This window comes from Poecilia reticulata, linkage group LG23 (genome assembly GCF_000633615.1).
Source record: "Poecilia reticulata strain Guanapo linkage group LG23, Guppy_female_1.0+MT, whole genome shotgun sequence".
In the NCBI taxonomy this organism is placed as follows: Eukaryota; Metazoa; Chordata; class Actinopteri; order Cyprinodontiformes; family Poeciliidae; genus Poecilia; species Poecilia reticulata.
Genome location: NC_024353.1, coordinates 1,923,765 through 1,934,341, shown reverse-complemented (window position 1 = coordinate 1,934,341; position 10,577 = coordinate 1,923,765). Strand labels below are relative to the sequence as shown.

Genomic DNA, 10,577 nt, shown 5'->3' with positions numbered 1-10,577 from the left:
TCAGTGTTTTGGTTGTTTTGCAGTTTTCTGGAATTTTAACATTTTAATATAAAATGGCGAGAATTAAAATATATCTCACCATTCTTTCATATAGAATGGTGAGATATATTACTATTTAATATAAAATGGTAAGATTGGAAGGAAAACATGCACGTAAAACCAACATAATAGAAAATATTTTCATTGTTTGTCACTGTCACTAAAGTCTGACTTCATCCTGTCGTGTTTTGGCATTGATGGAGGTGGAGCCTCTTATTCATGTCATTATATGGTAATAACAGACAGCAGCAGGCTGACACAAAGTTGAGGTCAGCAGCTTTTTTTTACTCAGTGTTGCTTCAAAGAATTGGCCTCCAGTTTACTGTGTCAGATCTGTGGCAGCATGTCAAAGTCTGCTGAAGTTCCCTTGGGCTTTTTCCTTTTATAGCAGCTTCGCACTGAGACAGTAAACACTTCAGCAAGAGCAGGGTTTCACATTTAAAACAGTTAAAATAAAATAAATGGGATCCGACTGACTAAGTGCAAACTTTGGTGAATATTTTACCTTAAAAGGGACATGAGAGGCTATTAAACGTCAGACTACAGACGCTTTTCAAGGGAACAGAGGATGACCTTAATATCCAAGCTTCTCCTTTCTGCTTGAGTCTGAGGGACAGAAAAATCAAACGTCTGCACTGTGCAGAGCAGACATCTTTAAGCTTGGGCAAACATCCGGCGCACAAATCCAATATATAAAACTTCTGATCGGTATTAATCTGCTTAGTTTGTTGGAATCTGCTCAACTCGTTCCCACATGAACGTTTCAGCACATTTCTTGGAGTGATCAAAAATACACGTTTGTGGAGAATTTAAGATTCTCCACAAACACCGACAGAAATATGAAATCTTCAAAAAGGATTTATAAAATGAAGAGATTTCTCCAGCCGTGTCAGAGAAAAACTTCAGAGTGGAGAAATCTAGAGACTTAGCAACCAAACACCCAACTCAAGGATTTAAAAGCTCTCTTATGTGAACCAAGTCTGCATGTAGTTCACCAAAGTGGTGACCTAACAGCTCATGACATTTAGATAGACAAACCCTGACTCACTTTTGTCCACATAATCAATCTGTATTCCTAGTACGGTAGAGTGAAAAATGTCAAAATGCTAACAAAAACTAGCATGCACACACACATTCATGTCTAAACAGACTGGCAGGAAGCCTGAATGCATGTGGAGAACAACCAAACTCTGCAGAAAGATCTCAAGCCTGGATTAGAACCCAAGACCTTCTTACTGCAAGAAAACACTGCTGCAGTTCCACCTACAACAAATTTATCTATCATATGTTTAGACTGTGGGAACGAGCAGGATTACCTGGAGAGAATCACCCAACAGCAACAGAAGGCTCCTAGATAAGATCTCAAATAGTGCTAAAAAAATGATAAAAGCTTATAATTAATGAATGCTAATCATCTGTACTGTCTACTTTGACAACAATACAAGGGTTTTAGTCAATTATCAAATGCAAACAAACTGCAAGTTGATTTAAGAGGATACCTCCAAATGGTGTTGTTCAAAGTAATTAGGGTTGAATAATTAGACAAACACTGTAGATTAATTTTTGTTGGATAAGTGCAATTAAATTCCTTTTCTTAAGAGATGAAAATAATTCATTAGTATCTTTACCTCAACCTCCTGTGATTATTTCACCAGAAAAAGGAGGAGATATTCTGTCTTCACTGCTGAATCTGCCATTTCTAGAAACATTGCATCTGTTAAGGAGCATTGCAATAATCCAGGCACAATCAATACTTTGGTTGCCTGAGGAGCTGTGAGACGTTTTAAAGGAAGGTATCGGAAAACGTCTTTGTTAAGAATCCTGATTTTCCTTTGTGGATATTTAATCCAGTTTTTCTTTTGCAGAATTCAAACTGAACCAACAGATTTTTTTTTATTTGATGTTGACAGTTGTTTTGGATTGTTTTCCACTTGAGGACCAGTTTCTGGATAGTTCTTTTACGGTATCTTACTAGAATATAATCTCCCTTCTACAGGCCTCAGACGACTCTTTGAATCTCACTCTGACTTTAGAACATCAAAGTCTGAGGTATAAAGAGAGAAAAACGTCCTTCAAAACGCCGAGTCATGGTTCTTTTCTCATGCACACCTGAAGTGATTTGCCTGTGTCCAACTTTAGTGCTTTTAAGGTGGAATAACTGTGGGATTATCCTAATTTATTCTTATTCTTATTACAGTTTATATAAAATTGTGTTTTTGTGGATTTATATCAATTGAAATAGCTTTTGTGCATAACAGTAAAGTGTATTCAGTCAACGATATTGTAACTTCCTGGGTAATCGTATGTTGCTGTTCTAAAAACACAATAATCAAAGCCCGTAATTTTGTTCCAACATGTCGTCAAAAGGGCCACAAACGAGAAGAGTATTTTAAATTTGGTTGCAAACACTTGCAGGAGTCTGAGAGGGCTTGCAGGTCTTCTCCATATTCTTTAAGACCACCCGTGAGAGGGCAGGTTTAATCTTAGCAGAGTCATTATGCTGCACTGCAGGCTGCTGTACCATTATCGCCTTGTTTCTCCTCGAGCAACAGAGTGCTGTTTACTGCCATTAAATCAAACGCCGTCATGTTGGGTGTTTTCTCCAGACTTCTGTCAAGAAAACAAAATTACATCCAGATATATTTTATTTATTTTTTTGCTCTTGTCTGTTACATCATGTCTATAGTACACACATGGAGTGTTTTATAACTCCTTTGTATTGGGAACAGCCTGCTTGTGCTCAGCTTGAAATACCTCTAACGCCCCCTGCTGGTGGATTTATCGCGAGACTTCAACAGATCAATTGCAAGATGCACTGAAAATGAATGTCACCGGTTTTTTTTGCCAGTGGAAGGGTTTTAAATCATGATTGCAGCTCAGTTTGTTGCTGTAATCCCTTCACCCACATATTTCTATCAATGATCCTATACATCACAAGTGTCAAACTTAAGGCCCGTGGGCCAAATCTGGCCCGCCACAGCGTTTTATGTGGTCCTATAACACTAAGTGATTTTATATGTGATGTTATCAATCAAATCAGTTTAGTTTGTATCTGTTTTTTACTGACAAAGTATAATGATCAGTTCCTCAAGCTTCTTGAGAAATGAATGGAAATTCATGCAAAATCAACAAATCCCTGCATTTTTTGCGTTAATAATTGGGAGTTTATTGCTGATTTTTTTTCTAAAATTGTCAAAAATGTCCTTACTTGTATTAAACAGCTGCCTCAACTTTAATTGATGTCAGATTATAGTCCATGATCTATACAGCGAATAATTAAAATTTGTACTTACCGTAATAAATAAGTTCCAAATTAGTACCACAAAAACATTTATTTTTATTGCAAAAATATCCCAAAAAGTATCACAAAGATGTTCAGCAATATTATTTAATAATAATTATTATTTAAGAATTCATTGACATTGATTTGATTAGTTGCTGGATAACAAGACAGGTTTGAGAGAGTTGCTATTTTTACTTTCACCACTAGATGTCAGCAGAAATTATTCAATGATCCTTTAATGCACTTTGGACAACAAACAAGGCAAAGAATCACATGACAAAAAAGTATTGGATTGAGAGTGTCCAGTTATCATTTGATCAGCTTTAATCAGGAGAACCATACTGTTCCTAAAGATTAATCATCAGCAGGTTTTCATGCACTTATTTGAATAATAAAAAAAAAAAAATCTGATTAAGGTCAAGTTGTGATGCATAAAATTTGTCAATTTTTCATTGTTTGTTAGATACAAAATTTCTAAATCTATCAGAAATCCTTTAGCCAAGGAAAACCTGACTGATGATTGAATCTAATCAAGCAGTGGCTTATTTATTTATTTATTTATTTATTTATTTTTGTTAAACGTATTACATTGTGTTTTGATAAATGTATCTGACTTATTTAGTTTATTTAAAAACACCTTGAATTATCTTCAATGGTGCTAAAAATACATTTGTTTTGCCTTAATGAAACACAAAGTCTCAGAAATTAATTGTTTTATTTCTGAACATTTTACTACATTTTACAGGATTTTGAAGTTGAAGTTAATGAAAAAATTATACTTCATACTACTAAAAGCTATTTGTTCACACTTTAAAATGAAAAAATAAACTGTTCAGAGTAGAAACAGGAAGCATAAGATGCTAGCGGAAATGCTGTCAAAAACTTTTATTTTGAAGGCACAACTTCCGGTAACACTTTGGAATGTTAGCTTGACTTCGTCTTTTCCTTTCTGGAACCTAAACGTTGGGATAATTCAATGGGAAGGTGAAGGCGAAGCATGCCCCTCTGCTGAAAGGTCAATAAGGACTCTTTTTGGGATTTTAGTCTTCTCGAGGATAAAGAATACAGCCGAAAACTATTTCTACACCGAAAGCGGTAAGTTGAGCAAAGTTTCATTGAAGTTTTGTTCAGTTTTCTGGCAGAATTCAAGGTTAACGGGTTGTTTGTTCTGGCGTCGCTGGAGCGCTGGCTTAATTTAATTAACGACTCCAGCTGCAGTTTCTTTGTGTAATCTATAAGCCGTCACCCCGTAGCTCTGCAAATTAATTGTTTAATTTATGTAAAGTATATATAAAAAGTTTTGGGGTCTTTTTAATATATCTTAGTAGAACGTTTGGTCACTTTAATCATTGTATGTGAATTACTGAAAATGTTAAATCTATCTATAGGCTATGAATGTTTTTTGCTTTTACACTGATTGTTTTCACATGCCCTTTAAATAACTGTGAAGTATTGCGTTTAAATTATATCAATTTCGTTAAGACGTTTTGGAATATTTAGTGTTCATAGTTGCAGATTAAAGTATGAACTTTAATGTAATTTATTAAAAAGCATTTTTTTATGAAATGGGGGAAGGGGGAAGGACAGACGAATGGAGTGTTTTATTCTTAGACCTTAAGCAACTTATTAGGAGGAGATGGGCTTTTTATTAAGGTCAGATGATGCAGATTTAAACCTTTCCAGATAATATTTACTCAATATCTGGTTCCAGTAGTAAACAAAGAAACTTTACACCAATTTAATGACAAAACAACTAGAAGTGCAGCATATTTTTAAAAAACTTTTTAATATATATATAATTACTGAAACATTGTCTATGATATTCAGGGTTGTCAACTTCAAAGTTCATTTTTATGCTTTTTGCTAGAAATGCTTTTTACCCCTTACAGCTTGTTTTTGTTACAGCTTAGTGTGTCAGTTCAATAAATGATCTGATTTATATAAAAAGTGGCCAGGAAATAACCTAAATGGAATCTGTTTACATAAAGTAGAATATGAATAAAATCAAAGAAATAATTACGTCTAATTAGTTGTAATTGTGATTTTTAACATTTATATTGTGATGACAATTTCCATTAAATATATTACGCAGCTTAAAGATTGCTGGTTAACTCATTGCTTACTAATCTACTGACCAAACTTTCCTTTTTATTCCAGGTTGGTAAATAGAAAACACAAACATCAGTCAGTTGATATGTTGGCGGATCTATATGCATAGATTTAAAGAAGCAATGAAGTTGTCTAAAATAAAACAATCTACTGAAGTCAACTTGAGGCCTGAAAGACAAAGAATATATTTAAAAGAAAACTTAATATTTAATATTTAGACAGTAATGCTCCTTTTGTGCACCTGGGATGCAGCAGAGTGTCACTAAAGGAGCTTCATGCCTGGGGGGACATTGGGATTTTTATAGCTACAAAATTGCTTGGATGCTGTTTAATTTTTCACACACTAGGCATTTAAAATATGAAGGTAGACAGTTAAATATGTTTTAATCACAACCTAACCAGTTATTGAAATATTAAATGATAAAAATCACTCCTTTTCCTAACTAGCATTATTACGGTTTTACCTCCTGAGAAACTCACTTTCCACCCTCTGAACATTAACACATCTGCCCACTGAATGTGTTCAAAAATTCATGCAAGTTAATATTTTCATTTAAATGTTTTGACTTCAGTTTTTGCCCAAATAGTAACTTTTACATTTCCATTGATTTTTGTACCATTTTTGCATAATGGCAGCTTCTACTTAATAAAGAAAAAACAAAACATAGAATATGAAGTCCTGATTATTCATAAGCTGCAATAATATATGTTTCTTTGCAATAACGCAATGAAATACAGCAGAGGGACATGTTTGTATAGACATTATCTCTGCTGTCTACTGCCAGGTAACTTGTAATTTCATGAAGAATAAAGCCAATTGAAAATATATAGGTGAGGCCTTATGTGATGCCTGAATTAAAATGCATTCTAATATTTAAATTTAACTGGACACCAGTTTGGACCAACACAATGTACATGTGAGTTTTGAACTGCGGTGTAATGTTTTTAACATTGACTCAAACTGTTAACCTTTAGCATTAACTTTGGCACAAGTGTTGGTTATTAAAACTTAAAAATTGACAAAAGGATCTTATTGAACAAGTAAAATATTCTAACAATCTCAACTTGTTTTTGAATAAGTTCCTTTCCTGAGCGTTTTTAGCATTTGATTATTTGATCAAAGATGTATCAATCATTTGTTGCTCTTGTACTCTTGGACTTGACATAACATTTACATAGAATGACTGTATCTTATCTTAAAACAATGTAGAGTTTGTGAGGTCAAACCTCTGTTTTACAAATGTGAGCTAAATAAAAACCTCCCGGTGAGGATCAGCAGGACCATGCGTACCTCTCCTCTCTTGGCTTCCCCAGAACTGAAATCATAACAAAGGATTTTGTGTCCCTCCATCTTTGCAGCCATATTTGTACTCTGAGTTTACTCATCCGAGTCTTCCAAAAAGTTAGACTATTTTCCAACCTTTTCAGTTAGGAGGCTGATGATTGCATAATGACTAAACAAAAGAGTCATTTATTTGACTGTAATAGACAAAATTAGGTTTTTGTTATCAGAATACTGATAGATTTGTAGCTTCCTGTCCTTATCTGTGTTGAAGTCACGCGTCCCAAAATTGCCTGGGCCTTTCTGTCTCTGGAACCTTTTATCGTTTCTGCATTCCTTGCATTTTTGCTGTGGCGTCTTTTGGAAGAAGCAAGCTGTCACTTTCAGATTTATAGGGATGTTTACATGCTTTTAAAATTAAGATATTAGCTTAATGTAAAACATTTGCTTCAAATCATCATGGCAACAGGAATATTTTTTGTCCTTAAGAGTTGTGTAAACTCCTCCCTAAATTGAGCTCAGCTGATGCTTCAGTGTCTAGCTGGTGTGACGAATGTAATGTATGTTGTCTGTTCAGCTGTTAGCTTCAGGATTACAGGAAAATGGAAGTTTCTGAGAAGGAAGACATTTCTCCACAATATACCAGGAAGCGCTTCCTGTCACAAACTGTCAAGGTCTTCCTGAACTTTGGGATACCTCTCTTTTAGTTCTGGTATATTTTTGCATAAATGGTTTATTTCAGCATTATTTTATCTTTAAAGCAACAACTTTGAGATTAAGCCATAAGCCACCGTATCTGTTGGCTTCTTCTTGATAACAAAAGGAAAGATCTGCAGTTTTTCTTGGCTAGATGGGAAGTCTTACTCATTTCCTCCAGCTCTTTATTTTTTTATTTTTTCCACTCTTCCAATGTGATTTGTGCCTCTGTAGTTGGCCACGTGGAAAATCTGCAATAACTTGGGATCAGTGTTGCCGTGCTACCATGTGAGTCTGGGAAAGACAAAGGCTTGTTTGTGTGGCGCGTCAGTGTGGCCACCGCCACTGCTGAGAAATAAAGCAGCAGTTTAAAGTCTGGCTGACGTTTCTGTCAAACAATCTGACCTCACAGCAGCTCAGACTAAAAGTCCAGAACATCTCTCATGGGGGAGGGTAAACAAAAGAGGAGTGTTTGATGGAAGCTTGGCTTTAAAGTGGGGCCAACGTCCAAAAGTTAATTTCATATCTGCGTCATTACTTCTATATATGTATTTTAAAAAACTCTCCAGAGATTAAATAATTGTTGGCGTCTTGGGGTGTTCGCCCAGGACGCCAAACAGGCCAGGACCGCCTCTGGACAAGAGTAACGACAAAATGTGTACTTTATCAGCAAAATTCACACCATATATGTAGTCTAAACATTACAATAATTTTCCCACGTACAATCTGGATTTTATTGCGCGCTCCAGATTTAGTTAATTTTTCCAGAAATCTTTGATCAGTTGCTTCTAAACGAAAACAACTGGTTGGATGAACTCTTGATTTCTGTTCCTGATTTTCTTTTTTCCCACACCTGTCGAGACTTGTTCAGTCAAATTAAGTAAAAATCCCTACGTCTACAGATTTCTTTGGAATATTGTATGGAAGAACCCTGTAAGAACCGTTTCTAGCAAAACATTTAGGCCCAAAAAATGCAAGTTGTTTCTGCCAATTTAAGACAGTAAGTCTGACGGTTTAGCCAAACTCAAAAGCTGTGTTTCAAACTGAATGCTAAGCAGCAGTGAGGTGATTTGGACTTGCGTATAAATCTAAAAGAAAATGGAGACATTTCTGAGGATATGGAAAAACTTGACTATATCACAATCCTTTTTATTAGCACATCATTAGCATTTCCTGATCTTAACGCTAATGATGTTTAAGGTTTCCCCCAGAAAACTTGCTAAGCCTGGTGGTTGGGTGCTAGGGCGGTCAATCATAGAGCAGCCTGTCGTGTTTTGAGTTAAAAAACGTTTAAAGTCGACAGGAAATTTTAAATATCACTTGATGATTATGGGTTATTGAAAGATTTGAAGATTAACACCTGAACACCAACTATAAAGTCTTAAAAATGCAAACATTTTAAAGAGACTTAAAAAATAAGCAATGCTAAGCCTAGTGGGGGCACAAATAAAGCCTGGTGGCCCGCCAGGCTTATAATACACTGTGGGAAACACTGATGTTGTATTGTGTACCTCTAAGATAGAGGTTATTACTCATTACCCCAATCTTTACCTATAAAACAAAGTAAACTACATGTACACCAAATAAGGAGAGCATGAGTCTTAACCAACCAATGTTTTGGATGGAGACTAAATGTAAAGTCGATTTTGTAAATCCTGCCTCCATTTAGAGTCGGCCTGAACCAGACTATGATTGACATGATTCTATGATCTCATTTTCTGATTTAGATGTAGGTTAAACTTATAAATGCCGGCTCAAAGCTTTAGGTTATGTCTATAGGGGGTGTGTGTGTGGATTTAGTCACTGCATCTGTTTTAAACATCTTTGATAGAGGAGTGTAAGCATTGTCTGGAACAAGCTGGTTGGCAGAAAGCCATGAGGAAAGAAAAACACAGCATGATTTCACCATCAATGCAACTGGAAACACACACATTGTCATAGAGTCTTTAAAATGTTGAATTCATTCTTATGTTAATGAATAATGCAATGCCATTGGATCTAGATGCATTATTTTTCCTAGAAATTATAGTGCTTCCCCTACAGTGAGCCAGTTTGGTTAAGAGGTGCACATCTGCAGCACAGCTGGAAGTAGGCTGCAGATGGAAGGAGGCTTGTGAGATCAACTTTTCAGCATATGGGCAAGTAATCCTATCCTCGTATTTATTTTTTAGGACTTCTACTCCTTCCTCTCAGTCCAGCTGCTTGATGTTAAAACCAAAACTCTGCAAAAGAGACAGAGAGACTGGAGAGTTTAACGTAGGAGGAAAGTGATAAGATGAGTAATGTTTGGTTGTTTTTGGCTGCAGATCAAGTCAATGTTTTGTATTTTCATTTATGTTTAATCTTTAAGAACATTTTTAAAGTTATCCAAAAGTTTGGAACCTTCCTAATCCATATAAAATGTATGTGGTTGCAGGTTTACTCCATTTTTTTAAAAACTTGATTTTATCTGATTCTAGTTAATCTGATCCTGGATCTCTGTGACGGTCTGGTTTAAACAAGTTTGTTCCTTCATTCAGTTACTCTGAGATGTTTATGCTGTTCTCATCTTTGGGTTCCTTTGAGGCGGGTTTAACAGGAGCAGGATGCTGTGTGTGTGTGTGTTAGTCAAAACAAGCTGAACAACAATAGAGGGCTGATGTCACTGATAAATAAAAATGTTTCAGGCTCTGCTTGCAGAAAAAATACCTGCTGAAGGAGCAGTTCTGGTCTGAAAGCTAGCTTCATCTGTGCTGATAATCTATTTACACATTTCCAGTGGTTTTTTTTTTTGTTTTTTTGTTGTTGGATCATTGGAAATGTTTTGAAATGTGGAAGGTCAAAAATGTCAGCAGGGATTTTGGTACCAGGCGTTAAAGGAGACTAACCTGCTCAGGAATGTGAGTGGTGTGTAGCGCTCAGCCTCCACTCACTGTGGGTGTCTGGACTCTGTCATCAATCACAGTCCCCCCTTACAGACCCTTGTTTGGATAACCTGAGTGGTGGGATCTCATCTTGGTTTCGGGTCAGAAAATCACTAATTTATTGACTGAAAATATTTAGGAACGATATTCTGTTTAATTTTGCTACAAATGTAACCATTTGATTAGGGAGATAAATGTACAGAAGTAATTGCTGAAAAACTCTTGTCATAATTATTGATTAGTTTTAGGGCTGCCAATATTTGGA

General features: G+C 35.6%; 1 protein-coding gene across 2 annotated transcripts in view; it reads left to right on the top strand.

Moving 5' to 3' along the window:
- Nucleotides 1-4,241: 4,241 nt before the first annotated feature.
- LOC103459137 (liprin-beta-1-like) overlaps nt 4,242-10,577 on the top strand; it is a 23,956-nt gene continuing 17,620 nt past the window's right edge. For both annotated transcript variants that reach the window (XM_008400458.2, XM_008400457.2), the window contains exon 1: nt 4,242-4,417. The gene's annotated coding sequence lies outside the window, so the exon portion shown is untranslated. The remainder of the gene's footprint in view (nt 4,418-10,577) is intronic.